This window comes from Hylobates moloch, unplaced genomic scaffold (assembly GCF_009828535.3).
Source record: "Hylobates moloch isolate HMO894 unplaced genomic scaffold, HMol_V3 SCAFFOLD_4, whole genome shotgun sequence".
Classification (NCBI taxonomy): Eukaryota; Metazoa; Chordata; class Mammalia; order Primates; family Hylobatidae; genus Hylobates; species Hylobates moloch.
In genome coordinates, this window is record NW_026652279.1 from 143,770,195 (window position 1) to 143,786,683 (window position 16,489).

Below are 16,489 nucleotides of genomic sequence, written 5' to 3' on the forward strand. Positions count from 1 at the left end.
AATAAATTTCATCCACTCAAGTATTACTTATAAGCTTTATTGATACAGCATAGACTTTATATTCCTATTTGACCTACTCCTAAGGCATAATATTTCTGGGATCTCTGCTCAATGTCACAAGTATTAAATACAATTTCTCCACATTTACTGGTAGAAAATTGAATGGTTTCCAAGTGCATTAGTCTGTTCTCACACTGTTAATAAAGACATATCTGAGACTGGGTAATTTAAAAGGAAAGAGATTTAACTGACTCACAATTCCATGTGGCAGGGGAGGCCTCACAATCATGGCAGAAGGCGAATGAGAAACAAAGTCTTGTCTTACATGGCAGCAGGCAAGAGAGCTTGTGTAGGGCACCCGCCTTCATAAAACCATCAGATCTCATGAGGCATTTACTATTACAAGAAAGACTCACCCCCTGATTCACTTACCTCCTACCTGGTCCCTCTCATGACACATGGAAATTATGGCACAATTCAAGATGAGATTTGGGTGCGGACACAGCCAAACCACATCTCCAGGTCTGCATGAACTCTTTAAAATAATCAAACAAGTCACTACCAAGCACTTTTTCAATGCCTGGCCTAATAGAGTTTTACTCTATTTACCTTCAGATTAGTATTCTTTCAAATATTTCAGTGAATTACATTTGTACATTTTTGGAACTCTTTCACTGGGTATTTTCTGCTTACCTCTGATACTTGAATTCACAGATTTCAATTATCTTGGCCTCTCTTATTTCTTATTCCTCTTTCCTCTGCTCAGCAAGACTACTGGACTGTCCTCGGGTTCCCAAATCGTGTGCTTCAGTCTGGAAACTGCTGTTATTCAAAAAATCTAGGTATCTCACAGAACTCACCCAATTTACTTATCTTCTCTTAGAAGATTAGAAATTATGGTTTAGGAGACACGCAGCTGGAGGCCGCAAGATTCTGATCCCCCTAAACTGCTCCTAAGATCAGTGCTTGAGCTATTTTGCAGATCTCGCATTTGATTGATCAGCTGGCACCATCCAGATTGATAAACTGGCTCATCTGATCTTGTGGCCCCCACCCAGGAAGTGACAGTGCAATAAGACAGCTTCCACTCCCTATGATTTCGTTTTTGACCAACCAGCACTTCTGCCTTTCTGACTTCCCCCAGCCCATCACGTTGTCCTTAAAAACTCTGCTCCCTGAATGCTCAAGGAGACTGATTTCAGTAACAACAAAACATCTCCTGCACAGCCGGCTCTGTGTTAATTACTCTTTCTCTATTGCGATTTCCCTGTATTGGTAAGCTGGCTCTGTCTATGCAAGGTGAACCCACTGGGCAGTTGGTTACAGAAGATCACCTTCCTGATGCCTTATTTGACTTTTCCTGCATTTACAAACCATTTTTCATAACTGTACTTTGTGTATTAGCCACCTCCTAAATTCTGTCTTATTTTCTTTTACTTGGTGGGAGATAACTTATTTATTTTATTAGAAGAGGCAAAATGTGTGATTCCATTTTTAGCAAAACGTTTTTTCTTAGCATTTTAAGCAATGGCTACTTTCTAAGTTTATTTATATAATTTAATAAAAACCATATTAATGTTCCTGTTGTAAGTGTGTCATTAACGCTGATTGATAAAATATTTGAAGAAACAAAGTAAAATGGAGACATTGGCATGAAGGTAAGGGTCTTGTAGTCAAAAGGCAAAATATTGTTATTCTTCAGAAGTGAAACATTAGAGAACAGTTTGAAGTTGCCATCTGGAGTAATAATAAGCTCAGTAAAATAGCAGATGTCAAGGCCAGGTTCTCCTAGTCAAAATCAAATGTAACAAGTAACTCAATTTTTCACTGGGGGACAATTTGTTTTGGGGGAACTTTTTTACTTTCTCACAATCCCAAATATCTCATTTGTATTTCCCAAACTGCCCTAAGCGCAATTATCATCTCCCTGGATGATCTTTTTCTCAATGTAAAAAAAAAGTACTGTGTTATTGAAGACAGATTGTTGTTAAACCAGTCTCCCTCCTGTCATAATCTCTTTAATTGTTGAAAATGACTCATGTGGGAAGTGGATTTAAAGTGAGGTGAATGTTGCAACATCTAACTGAATAACAATTTCACGTTTTCTTTCTCTTTTCTTTAAATTCATTTTCAGTCTTTTCAATATCACACATAGGTTGATTAATCTTAGATTCTTTTCTAATATAGCACATATATTTTTATACTTTAAACAAACCTGGGATAGTCTTACAATCTTACAAAAATAATTTGCAAACTTCTTAAAGACAACCATAATATAAGCACTTTGGCGTATTTCAAACATACCTATTAACCCACTCTTAATTCATAGTTTTAACTTCTGGTAACAAAATTTAGGAATTATTTTTAGATCCTCAGATAATTTACTCAGATCCTAACCTGTCAAAATAACCCACATAGAAATAAATTTGTCAGATAGTAACTATGTTTAGTCATTAATTAACATACCTATTCAATGGTATTGACTGAATGTCTTCTACATCACATCCAACTGAAATGACATATGGAATAAATAAAAATAATTTGCAGCATATTAAAAAGAAACTATACATTTAGATTTACTATATGCCTTTCTTGCAGCTCATTGCCATTTAAAATATCCTCAATACCTTTTTTACATTAGGCAGGTTGTATTCGAGTCCTTGAGTATCCTTGCATCTAAACTAAAAATAAACTTAAATATGTATCTGAATGTAAAATGTATTTATTTTTCTTATTTGATCAGATTTTTTTTCTTACGTGAGGTCTGTCTGTAAGGATCTCAAATTTTCAGTCAATTTATTAAACACAAAAAGCAAAATTTTCTGTGACTCAGTCATTTTATATTTTTTGATGAGCTGTCTTTTAAAAGATAATTTTACATTGAAAAGAAAATACATACATGATTTCTCAACTGGAATATATTCCTTTGGATGGATTTTCATACCAACATATTCTTTAGAGAAAGGTACAAACGTACAAATTAATATGAGTAAAATAATAATACACTATAATATTAAATTAATTTCTTCAAAAGCTGGCAATTTAAAACAATTTCAAGTGATGCAGGTTATTCTAGCTAACCAGTAATGCAGATGAGCTGAGTTAAGTTACTAGTAGGTTGATATAATTGAAAATAACTTGTAAGAGAAAGGTTTCAACTGATAAATAAAGAGAAACATGTAGGAGGAAACAATAAGAACAAGAAGCCAGAGAGTCATTTGTGACTCAGTGCCTAGTAAGATGGCAAAGCTCAAAATAGAGACCTAGAATGGCTCCCACTGGATATGCTCAGTCATATCCCAGACAGAATTAGCATTTCTCTTGAAACATGATACTGCATAACACAATATTTTATAATAAATATTTATAAATATGGAAGGAATCTTATTTTTTCCATTTCTTTCTTTTCCATCTTACAATTTTATTGTTTAAAAATTCTTTCTACATAACGTTTTTTTTATTATTATTTTTATTATACTTTAGGTTTTAGGGTACATGTGCACAATGTGCAGGCTACCTAACGTTTTTTGCTTATTATGCTTTAGTATGCAACATCTTCTCCTGGATTCACTATGTTTTTTTAAAAAATATGTTTTGAATATCTCTTTAAAGTATGAACATTTTCCAAAAAATATTCCAAAGACATATTATTTAACTAATTATTTGAGGAAGTATGTTGATTGTTTCATCCCTAACTCAGTGAGCAATACACTCTCTGCCATATTGAAGCTACTCTAATATTCTCCTATAAAACCTCCTAAATTATACTGTCCTATAAAACCATGAAACAGACAATAACATTTAGGAAATTAACATTGATGCATTATTACCCTTTAATCCAAAGTTGCCCTTAAGATTTCACCAATCATCCTAAGGATGTTCTTAATAGAAAAATAATATAGTTCAAAATTGTATGTCCCATTTTGTTGTCATGTCTCTTAGTTCACTTTATTCTAGACCAGTTCTTCTGACTTTCTTGAAGTTTCAATCTTGTCACATTTAAATTGTACAGAACAATTATTTAGCAGCATGAACTAAACATAATGTTTGTCAGATGGTTGTTCAGTTCATGATTAATACAAATTATACATCTTTGGAATATGACAGGCATGGCGCTGTGTTTCTATGCCTACATACTACTACAAAAGATACAATTTCAATTTATTCAATTATTAATGTAAAACACTTTGAATGCTTGATTAATGTCCGTGATGCTTCCACAATAAAAAGTTACTTTTTATCCCCACATTAATTATTTTGTTCAAGGTAATTTGTTGCTTTATTAATAGCCTTTTCTCACTTTTGTGGTATTTATTATTTATTTACATCAGTAAGTGCCATGATTTTCTATGTGTTCAACTGTTTATAACTAATGTAACCATTTACTCTGTTGCTCAAAAATGTACAAACTTGGACAGTGAGAGGTCCTTCAAGTTTCTGCTATGTCACCTCATCATTTGAATAGTTCTTTGTTTTTCTGAAACCACAAAAAGTGACAAGTTCACTTCATATTGCTCCTATCCCAACTTTAGAATAAGTCATTTTTCTAAGAAGTAATGGTTTGTTTTAACGGAAAATTATATGTACAACCCAGAATTTCTGTCTCAGGTTTGTTTATGTTTATTAATTTGGGGATCGCAGCAGCTCTTATCTTAAGCTCTCCCTTGCATAGATAAGAAAAGTATGAGTAAACATGCAGAAACATATATTCATATATTAACACACATATTTATTTTCATTTCTATATTTATCTATACATATTGATAAGTCATAATTTAACAATGACACTTCCCATTCCAATTTAATACCTTTAATTTCAAGGTTTATTTATTCCCATTTTCACCTTTTCTAACTGTGACTAGCCTGGCTCCATTTATACTTAGTTTATTGAATTATTTGAGAAATTCTTCCAAAGTTACCCAGTCTCCCATTACTGCTGTTACCCTCTTCCCCACATGAGTACACTTTATATATATATGTATTTTTTTATTTGAGACAGAGTCTTGTTCTGTTGCCCCGTCTGAAGTGTGATGGCATAACCTCGGCTCACCACAACCTCCACCTCCCAGGTGCAAGCGATTCTTCTGCCTCAACCTCCAGAGTAGCTGGGACGAAAGGAGCACGCCACCACTCCCAGGTAATTTTTGTATTTTTAGTCAAGATGGGGTTTCACTATCTTGGCCAGGCTGGTCTCTAACCCCTGACCTTGTGATCCACCTGCCTTGTCCTCCCAAAGTGCTGGGATTACAGGTGTGAGCCACCGCACCTGGCCGAATACACTTTAGATTTTACTAGGACTCTGATACACACTTGGGCCACTGCCAACACCCCCGTTGATATAGTTTGGATATTTGTCCCTCCCCAAATCTCACGTAGAAATGTAATCCCCAATGTTGGAGGTGGGGCCTGGCAAGAGGTGTTTGGATTGTGGAGGTGGGTCCCGCATGGCTCTGTGCTGTCTTCCTGATAGTGATTTCTCATTAGATCTGGTCATTTAAAAGCGTGTGGCACCTCCCACCCCACTCTTTCTCTCTAACTTCTATTTTCACCATGTAACATGCCCGCTCCCACTTTTTCTGCCATGATTGGAAGATTCCTGAGGCGTCCTTAGAGCAGATGCCAGCACTGTGCTTCCTGTACAGCCTACAGAACTGTGAACCAATTAATCCTATTTTCTTTATAAATTATCCAGCTTCACATAGTTCTTTACAGCAATGCAAGAATGGTCTAATACATGCAATGAATTATCTGTTTTCTGCCTCCCTGCCGCTTGGATACAGTCTGACTAGTGAGTACATCAAAACTCTGTGCTATGACTTTTGCTCTCATAGACATCCTTCTCATTCTCTCATGCCCTATCAGACACCACTTCTGTGTAGATTCCTCCTCATCAAGTGTGGACTTTGATACCTCATGACAGGGCAACTCATGTATGGAAACTGAATCTGAGATAAAAGACTTTTAAAATATAGCTAGACCAATAGCTAGAGTACCAGGTTATACACTTTAGTTTTCTAAGCCCTAATTCCCACAGGTAATTTGGGGGGCGGGAAGGATTTTAAAAATGCACATGTGATAGATGACCATATAGCAGAGGAACAAGGGTTGAGAGAACAGCCCTAATTGCGTAAGCATCAAACACCGTAGAGAGCAGCAAATAAGCAAGACCTCGTCTGAGCGGTGAGTAGTTAGGCTCTGACTTGCCTGACTTACGTAGTCCAATCTCAATTGCTACAGAAACTACCCACCATCAGGAAACGGATAAGGATTGCAGTCTGGAGTGCTCAGAAAGAATGTGCCATCATGCTCAGCGCCCAAGGCAGACGACTTCTGCCAGCAATCACCTCAACATTCTCGGGTTCTGAAACTCCATATCAGGCCTTGCCCCGGATGTATACTCTCCTGATTCTGCCCAGGCTCTGACACTCTATGGTAGGCAGGCCTTGCTTTCATTTGAGTGTCTTTTTCACCTAATTTGGCCTCTGACCCCTTTCCATGCCAATTCACCTTTTCACATACATGCTTACTTTGCCCCGCCCCACTTCATGGTATTGGGATTGGTATTTCAATATAAAGAGCAATAAAGGGGATTTGTGAGGGAAACATGGTAAAAAGTGAAGGGAATCAGATACAGAATGAATAAGAAAAAGGAAGAAGGAATGGGAAAGAGGAAAGGAAAAAGAGAAAGAGGTCGAGAGAAGAGGAAAGAAAGAGAATGTGGTGGGAATAACTGTTTATATTTGTTTAGAATGGAGCTCTGGATAGATACGGTTTTGCACAATCTTGGCTAAACGCGTTTATTTTTTTCTCTCTCCAAATTTTCTATATAGTGGTATGTGTGTTTGTGTGTGTGTGTGTGTGTGTTGTGTATGTAGTAATAAGTTGACACATGTATTCCCCTCACCAAAGATGTCAATTTCAAATTCCTTGTACTTGTGATTGCTACCGTATTTGGAAAAAGGGTCATTCCATTTTGCAGACATGATTGAGTTAAGGATTTTTTTTTTTTTTTTTTTTTGAGACGGAGTCTCCCTCTGTCGCCCAGGCTGGAGTGCAGTGGCGCAATCTCGGCTCACTGCAAGCTCCGCCTCCCGGGTTCACGCCATTCTCCTGCCTCAGCCTCCCGAATAGAGTAGCTGGGACTACAGGCGCCCGCCACCACGCCCGGCTATTTTTTTGTATTTTTAGTAGAGACTGGGTTTCACCGTGTTATCCAGGATGGTCTCGATCTCCTGACCTCGTGATCCGCCTGCCTTGGCCTCCCAAAGTGCTGGGATTACAGGCGTGAGCCACCGCGCCTGGCCAAGTTAAGGATTTTGAAATGAGGAGATTATTTTAAATAACTCAGGTGGGACATAAATGCCATCACAAATATCCTCATAAGAGAGGCAGAGAAATTAGATGCACAGAAGTGGAGCAAGTCATGTGAAGATGGAGGCAGAGATTGGAATAATACAACACCAAACCTCAAGGAATGACCGAATCTACCAGAAGCTGGGAGATGCAAGGCAATTATTGTCCCCAAGAGCCTCCATGGGGAGTGTGACCCTCCCAACACTTCGACTTCACACTTCTGGCTTCTGGAACTGAGACAGAACAAATTTCTGTTGCTTAAGCTGCTGTTTTTATAATAATTTGTTACAACAGCCCATAGAGTTTACATGGCTATTGTAAAAATTATTATATCATATATCACATACATGATAATTATATATACTCATACAATTATAAAATATTATTCACAGTTGACATAAATAATTAATGTCACTTAGCAAAAATGTATTGTTTGGTAATTGTTATCAAAATGTATTAATTGAAATCAGTGTTTGTTTGTTTTTTTAAACTCTTAAGCATTGCACACAGCTTCAACTTTATTAGGTTTCTACTTTGAAGGACATTGTACTACTTTCTTTGAAATCTGCTTTATTTAATGTGGCAAGTAAGATGTATCCTATACAAAGATAAGTAATATTGCTTTACATTAACAAGGATACAGGGTGACTTAAAGAGTCATATGTAAATATGATGGGTACTTTAATTCTTAATAGAATATTCTAATTCAGTCAAAAATATACTCCTACATAAAATATGTCTAATGTATGTGTGCTGGGGTGTGTATGTAAGTCCACGAGTGCATGCATGTAGTTATTCTGAGATTGAAAAGGTTTTATCAGCAATCAATTACCAGGTTCTTAAAAGCATATCCAACTTTCTAAGGTTGATTTCCAATTGCTGATAAACTAAAGAAATGAAAAATCTTATGTGCTCTCTTCTAAGCAATGACATCTTATAAAACTAAAACTTATGAAATATAATAATTTATTGATCTATCTTCAATTTATTTGAATTTTGATGAAATAGAATAGTCTGATATGTTGGGAGACCACGTTTTGAATTCTTATAAAATAATTTGCTAGAGTTGTTCATAATGCTATGTATTCTTATATTTCAATTTGATAAAAATTGAGTCAATCTTTTTAAAATATTAGGTAAGCTTATCTTACATGTACCTGAAATGACATTAAATTTCACTTGTGTATTTATTTATTATCTCATCTGTTTATCCATCAAGAGATACTTACTGAGTAGATATTGAATCTTAGATGTTACAACAAAAATACCTAAAAAAATAAAAAAAGAGAAAAACAACTATTTTCTTTATAGCAGTCACATTTAAAAAAAAGCTTGACATAATGTATGTAATTAACTTTCATGATATATTAACATAAATAAAGGAAAGGGAATATAAATAGTTGAAATTGAGACAGGCATAAAATTTTTGAATGGTCAGAAAAATCCTTCTTGGAAAAAGTGAGCTTTGAGTAAAGACCTAACTGAAGTCAAGATAGTGTTTTAAGGATATCTGAGGTCAGAACAATGTGCAAATGCAAGTAAAATATTGATGAATTTTACATAAATGCTTGGTTTTACACTCTGTTGAAAGTAATTTAACTGTTTTATTTCAAGTATTGAGCAATATTCTTCTCTTTTTAAAGGGAGTAACAAGGAAGGATGAGAAAGTCCTACAAAGTATACTAATTCTACTAAAACAAAAGCCATATTCTGATTTATTGTAAATCCTATATATACAATTATATGTCTATATTAATACTAATCCTTACATTCAGTATGCACTATAAAAGTAGTTAATAAACATGGAAGCAAAAGGCTAAAATACAGTCTAAGAGACACCTAATGTGAAAAGATGACCTAAATATAGTACATAATTGAGATTTGAATATATTAACATTATTTTCATGTTTAGTTCCCAATTATCCTTACATACACATAGATGATAATAATTTATTGTTTGTTCCTAGGTATTAATAATGTACTAAGTAAATATTATTGATATTTAAATGGAGAATATTTTTTAGATTTTTTTATCTCACATGAACTCATTATGGAGTTTTCTGAAGAATTATTTTAATAGGTATTTTATTATTATAATGATTATCATCCTAAGTTTATTTTTTTTAAATTACAGAAATTTATTGTTTTTCCTACATTTTTACACATTTGGGATACATTTAATTTGTTCAGAGACATGGATATCTTCACTTTCCTGATCATTTAGAAGTTTATTAACATTATCCATTTTGCAGGATTCTCTGTAACCAGTTTTCTAATCGTATGCCTTCTAAGTTTCTGACTAGAACACAATTTCTCATTGCTAATGATTCAGTGTAGGTTCATGCATTTGTCTAGTTTTCTTTCTTGCTGCATTGATTGAAGTCTTGTACACTGGAAAGATACTCCTCTCCTGCAGTCCTGCAGGGCTACTGTTGAGTGGAGCTGTAATTCCTGGTTATTCACTCGAGTGAATAGCAAAATAATGTGTGCAACTATGTGTAACTAAAGCCATTTTTTTTGTAAACTTAGCCAACAGGTTATCATAAGTAAGAGCCCATAAAGCTATAGTTCTAGTCTATAAGAGCTGCCAAATAACTACGAGTAGGTGTCACAGAGTCTGATTTAGTTGCTTATCCAACTATTGGTACCATCAATACTTCATCACTTGCCTCTTTCTCATAGGCAGAGGCTACAGGGTGGAGTAAGTTGTCCTTCCTCTTGCAGGGGGTTTCTTGATATGTGCTTTTGAAAACAAAATACACAAATGAAAGTCAAGGCAAATACTTATGACCCTTATCTATGATCAGACTGTTTAACTATATAGTGTATGATTTTGCATTCTTTGCATTCACAGGCTGGTATGTCATTGAGTACTAAGACCTTATTTTAGTAATTGATACCAACATGTTTATATATATGTGTGTGTGTATATATACTCATACATGTATATATATATATGTATGTGTGTATATATGTATTTATAGGTGTAAATACTATATATGTAAAATATAGAGTATTAAATATTAAATACTATATATGCAATACATACAAATTGATATATACACATATACATTATGTATATGTGTATATATGTATATACATATTGCATATACATTAATATACATATTAATGTATATATACATATATGTATTACGCATGTAATATATACATATTAATATATACACATATACACTATGTATATGTGTATATATGTATATATACATGTATATACATTATATATTAATATATACATCTATACTATTTATTTTTTAATACTATATATTTTACATGTATAGTATTTATATGTTATATATAGTATATATGTTATATAGTATATATGTTATATATAGTATATATAGTATAATGTCTATACATATACTACATATAGTGTACATATGTTGTATAGTATATATGTTATATATAGTATATATGTTACATATAGTATAATGTCTATACATATACATATACTACATATAGTGTAATGTATCTAGTTTGTGTGTGTGCATGTGTGCATGTGTGTGTATTTAAAAGCCATGAACCTAAAGAAGAAAAACCTCAAAGAGGTATTAGAGGTCTGGGACATATCAAGATACCGTCTGCAAGAGGAAGGACAACTTACTCCATCCTGCAACCTCTGCTTATGAGAAAGACCCAAGTGCTGAAACATATATATACATAGTTGATTCATTTTGTTACCCAGTATTTTAATAATAGGCTTGTATTTTAATACTGACTTAGTTAGCCATATTTTTCTTTATAGAACAATTTTTCTTCACCAAACCCTTATTCTCTGCCTCTGGTTTTTTTCAACTAAAAATCATTTTAGCTGTGACATATAAACATGTATATTAGGTATTGAAGAAATAGCTTTAATTCATTTAAATAAACTATTCAATGATGAGAATTTGTTGTATTTTCAAAAAGATGCTTTTTTAATAGTAGTATTTTATGTTTTAAAGATGTAGATATTTTCTATAACTGCTCCCACTTTCATTTGCGTATGAAAACAAAATTGCTTAGCAAACAAAGTTCATCTACTTAGAAATACAATTACATTTTTTTCTTTGTGTATAATAATCTTTAAGAGCCTGGTTGTTCATGTTCTTTGAGAACCAGATATATGATACTTTATTTACATAATAAAACAGTCATGAAAGCTAACCCTAGTGAGATTATTATCAGCTGGGTGACTAGTACCAAGTTAAATAAAGGAACATAGTATTTAACATACTGTGTATAAATATACCAATCTATAAAAATGGATGGAAAATTGAGTCACCAGCAGTAATATGTAAACAATCATGACTCACTCTCCATGCTGAAATTGTGTTTGGTATAAATGGAAAAATCAAGGATGTTAATATTAAAGTTCAGAACAAAGCAAACTGAGGTGGACATTTTTAGTCATCTCAAATTTTTGATGATTAATGCCACAGAGAGAGATGAATACATGGAGCCCCCATTTCTTGTAAGATATTGGTGATTTGGAATCTCTGAAGTTAAGTTATACAGCACCTGCCTATAAGCAAGGACAATTTATACCTATGTCAATTCATAGGATGCTAGGAAAAATTGGTTTCTCATAAGTCAATGACATGAGTTATACACAATGTCAAACGATCATTTTTCACCTTAACATAAGTACAAGAGGCAAACTCTGTACCAAATTCTTCAAAGTTATGTGAGAGACACCCAACTGGTATATTTTGGGAAGTGAGATCTCTAATATAGCTTGAATAAAAATACTAGATGGTACTAATCTACCATTGAAGGAATGAAAAAAAGAATCCAGAACAACAAACTACTATCCCATGAACCATATAAACTATTACAGATCAAAATGTGTGTTCTTTCTGAAGTAACAACTTGAGTAGGCAGATAGATCATATCCTTTCTACTCATACTTTTTCTATATATTGGGGAAGTCTAGTGGGTCCTGGTATCAATATTCAAAGCTATTAAAACAGATATAAAAATCCTTTCCAAAATTCAAAGGAAAGTTGTCCTTTGAACAACTTTATTTTTAGTTGCATTGCAAATAGAGAAAAACATATACATAAATAAACAACCATTTGTATCACTTTTTAAGCTACACATATTTCAGTTATCCTGCATGGCTGTATCACTGCAGAGATATTTTTATAAAAAGAATTGCCTTCTATAACCTTTCTCTTCAAAATGCGATTAATGGACCAGGGCCAACCAGCCTAGGAGCTTGTTAGAAATGCATAATCTCACGTCCTATCTTTGAATTATTGAACACAAATTGACATTGTAGCAAATCTGCCAGTGATTAAAGAAGCAATGCTTTATACAAAATTAAACCTGATTTATTTAATATGTACCAGTTAATCTTAGTCTGATATTTTCTCCTACGGCAAGGTTTAGTAAATGGCTCCAATATGGGAAAACGTTATGTCCCAAAAAAGCTACCTTATTCATTATATTTAATAAATAGAACAAATACATTTTCAAATAATTACTGAAGAAACTTGAAAAAGTGACGTTATCATTCAATTATTATAATTCAGAAAAAAAGAAATACAGTAAAAGGTTAATCAAATTCAAGTCAGCAGAGATTGTAACTTCAGATGCCTTGAAATCTAGACATGGCAAATCCTGTGTTTAGATGACTGACTCCAAACATTTTTTAAAACAAATTGTGCCTATGTGACATATGTGTCACCCAGTGTTTGACAAGAACATGAATTTAAAAGACTGGATTATACAATACATGTTTTGATTGTCACATTATGGCTTCTTTAGCTAAAACTCACGTAACTGTTAAAAATTTTAATATGTATTATCCACTTTAGATAAAAGGCACTATATTTGGCAAGGGAAAAATAATATCAACATTCACAAAGTGTGAGCATTCAAAATAGGCCATGCGAAAGAAAAAATCTTCCACTTCGATTTCACTTTGACAGAAAAATTTCTGCTAGACTGTTTAAATTGGACATTTTATTTTCAAAGTAAGTCAATCAAAGAATAATAGATTCAAAGTTGTTAAAATATTTTATCTAATGCTAACGAGCGCTGGAAAAACGATGCATTTTTTCTTTAAAAATGATCAAAGAGAGGGATCTGTTTTTCTTTTTAGATACAAAATATAATATAAAACTCCTATTGGTATAAACGATCATGAAAGTCTTCAGTCCAGGACTGTAGATGATCTAAAACAGTTGTCCAGCAAAGAAAACAAAATCATGTGCGCGCATAAACACAAACACACACACATGCGCACACACACACACACACACACTCTCCTTCCTAGACGGCTTTAGTTACACTGACTTCCATCATTAACGTGAATTGTTTTTACTTTTGTTAAAAGTGAAAATAACATATAATACCCATTTTTTGTGTTTACTGTAATTCCAAAACACTTTTACTGTTCTCATCAATCCTTCCACTATTAAACAATATGTAGATTAGTCTAAATTTGGGACTGGAGTAAACACTTATCCATCCTTCAGAAAGTATAAACTGTCTTCCTTTTTTGGGGTGATGATATTTGTAAAATATTACATCCACTAATAAGATTTATCTGCCTAATATTTCTCTGCATGCCTAGGAAAAAACTTTAAAGGCAGTGTTAACACAAACAATATTTGATGAATAATGAAAAGAATGAGTCTCTGAAATCAGGTTAACAACATAGTAAATTACACAGATTATACCAGTTACACCAAGAAGAAAAAATAAAAACCCAATGAAATAGTTTGAATAATCAAATGAACAGGAATTAGAATCAGATGGCTACGATATTAATCCCAACAATTTTTTTTTCTTTTACCTTTGGCATTGAACAAAGAATTCTTATACTTCTTAACAGTGACAGATTGTGGTTTTAATTAAAACTAAGTTTAAATTAATATTTTAAAATTTTAAAATTAAAAAATAGTACTGTTAATATATAATTGACACAGTAAGCTGTATTTAAAGTGCTCAATTTGATTGGTTTTGAGATTCATGCTTCTGTGAAATCATAGTATAACAGATATATACCCTTTAATGACGTTTTTTGATATATTATCTCATTTTGGGGATGAGCGAGAATGGGGTCTAGTTCTATTTTCTTTTTATCACTACTACTTTGGGTGGACATTAATACATGAATTTGTGTATGCTATCTAGTATTTTAAAATTTTTAAGACTGTGTTTAACTATCTGGTAATAGCCTATTTGTCATTTTTGGAGTTGGCACAACTTCTGCTTAGATATTTACAGGGAATTATGTTTATTGAACATGTAACGCTTTGTAAATAATACCAACCAAGCCATAATTGTTGAGTTTACAAGGCATTTTAATGAAAACAAATAATAAAATAAATTTCTAAAAATAATTTCATCAAATCTCATTTCCACAGGTAAACAATTAATATTGGGTGAATTAAGAGATTTTTGAAATGATAACTGTTTCTTTTCTTATTTTGGCAAACCAAGACTAAAATACATCCTTCTCTATACTGATCCTAAAGTATTTTGAACTAAAGTGCAAGTGCATATATGTTGTAATATTTTAAATTAAGTATAAGAAAATAGTGCTTTCCAATGTCTGACAACTACAGATGAACAATGCTTAAGTTTCATGAAATTTATTTTTCAATAGACATATTTTAGATGTCTTCATAGTCAATGAACAAAAAGTGCATAAATCTGAGAGTTTATGTGTTCATTTATTTTTGAATAATGCTAGCAATTTATTTTCAAAAGCAGATGGTTTGATTTCTCTTCAGTATTCAAATCAGAGGAAATGGAAACTAGAAAAAATAAATTAAGCTTTGGAAAAACAAAGTATTTTACTTACATTTGACTATTAAAAATAGATGATGATCTTTATAACAATGTATTTGTAGTGTGCTTATATACTAGAGAAGTACCTTTAATCTTATATTTTTAGATCATACTACAAAGTACAAAATTATCTATAGTGACAAAAAGCAAATCAGACATTTTCAGAGGTCAGGGGGTGCAGGAGAGCCAACAGAAAGGGGTTAAACAAGGGGATGTGGCAACTTTTGGGTATATAGATATATTTTCTATCTTGCTTGAGATAACTGGTTTCACAAGCATATATACATCGGTGGGGCACTGTAGAAGAGATACAATTGACTCTTGAACAACACAGATTTGAACTGTACAGGTCCATTTATACGAGATTTTTCTTTCCATCTTTGCCACCCCTGAGACAGCAGGACTAACCCCTTCTCTTCCTCCTCCTCCTCAGCCTAATCAACATTAAGATGATGAGGATGAAGACCTTTATGATGACCCACTTCCACTTAATGAATTGTAAATACATTTTCTTTTCTTTACGACTTTTTTAAACATTTTCTTTTATGTAACTTACTTTATTATAAGAATGCAGTATATAATATACATAACAGAAAATATGCATCAATTGATTTTTTTATGTTATCAAGAAGGCTTTCAGTAAATAATAAATTATTACTAGGTAAGTTTTGGGGGAGTCAGAGTTATACATGATTTGTTGACTGTGCAGAGGCCAGCGCTCCAATCCTTGCATTGTTCAAAAGTCAACTATATTTTCAAGTTTTTGCAGTTAAAACTTTCTTCTGAACAAAGAAACTTAAGACCATGGTTAAAGAACAAGCCTTGGAAGTTAAGAAGGATTGAAAGCTAAAACTCTTGAGAAAATATAACCTTACGTGTTTACCTTTTAAATGGGGACAAAACTTGGATGTTAAAAGTGGGAGTCCGTCTTATCTCTTGCTCCTCACCCTCAAAAACTTTTACTTACACTCCAAACACTAAGAATATAGGGACTCTTCCCTTTCTTCCCTAAGAGAATTTGCACAAATTAGGAAGATTGGATTGCCCCTTGTCTCTCAGCGGGTGAGAACAGGTATGCAAGCTGTCCTATATACGCTTTCAAGTTTCTAATTTCAGGGCTCCTATCTTTTGGTATGACTCCCACACATGCAAACCTGCCTCTGATCTCATCATCCTAGAATGGGAAAGAATCCTAGCAAGAGAGAACAATGTAATTACTGGTGTAGTTCTTAATAATCTGCCTTTGTCCTGAAATCTTGCATTTACTTTCACAATAATATAAAGATAGACATTTAAATTATCATTGAAAGTTATCAAATTGTTCATTTTAAAAGTA

General features: G+C 33.1%; 1 long non-coding RNA gene across 1 annotated transcript; it reads right to left on the bottom strand.

Moving 5' to 3' along the window:
- Positions 1 to 728: 728 nt before the first annotated feature.
- Positions 729 to 2,949, bottom strand: LOC131383412 (uncharacterized). Its single transcript, XR_009213415.1, has 3 exons — positions 2,900 to 2,949; positions 2,467 to 2,509; positions 729 to 822 (listed from the first exon to the last, which is right to left on the bottom strand). It is a non-coding gene; the product is annotated as an uncharacterized LOC131383412 (long non-coding RNA).
- Positions 2,950 to 16,489: the final 13,540 nt, after the last annotated feature.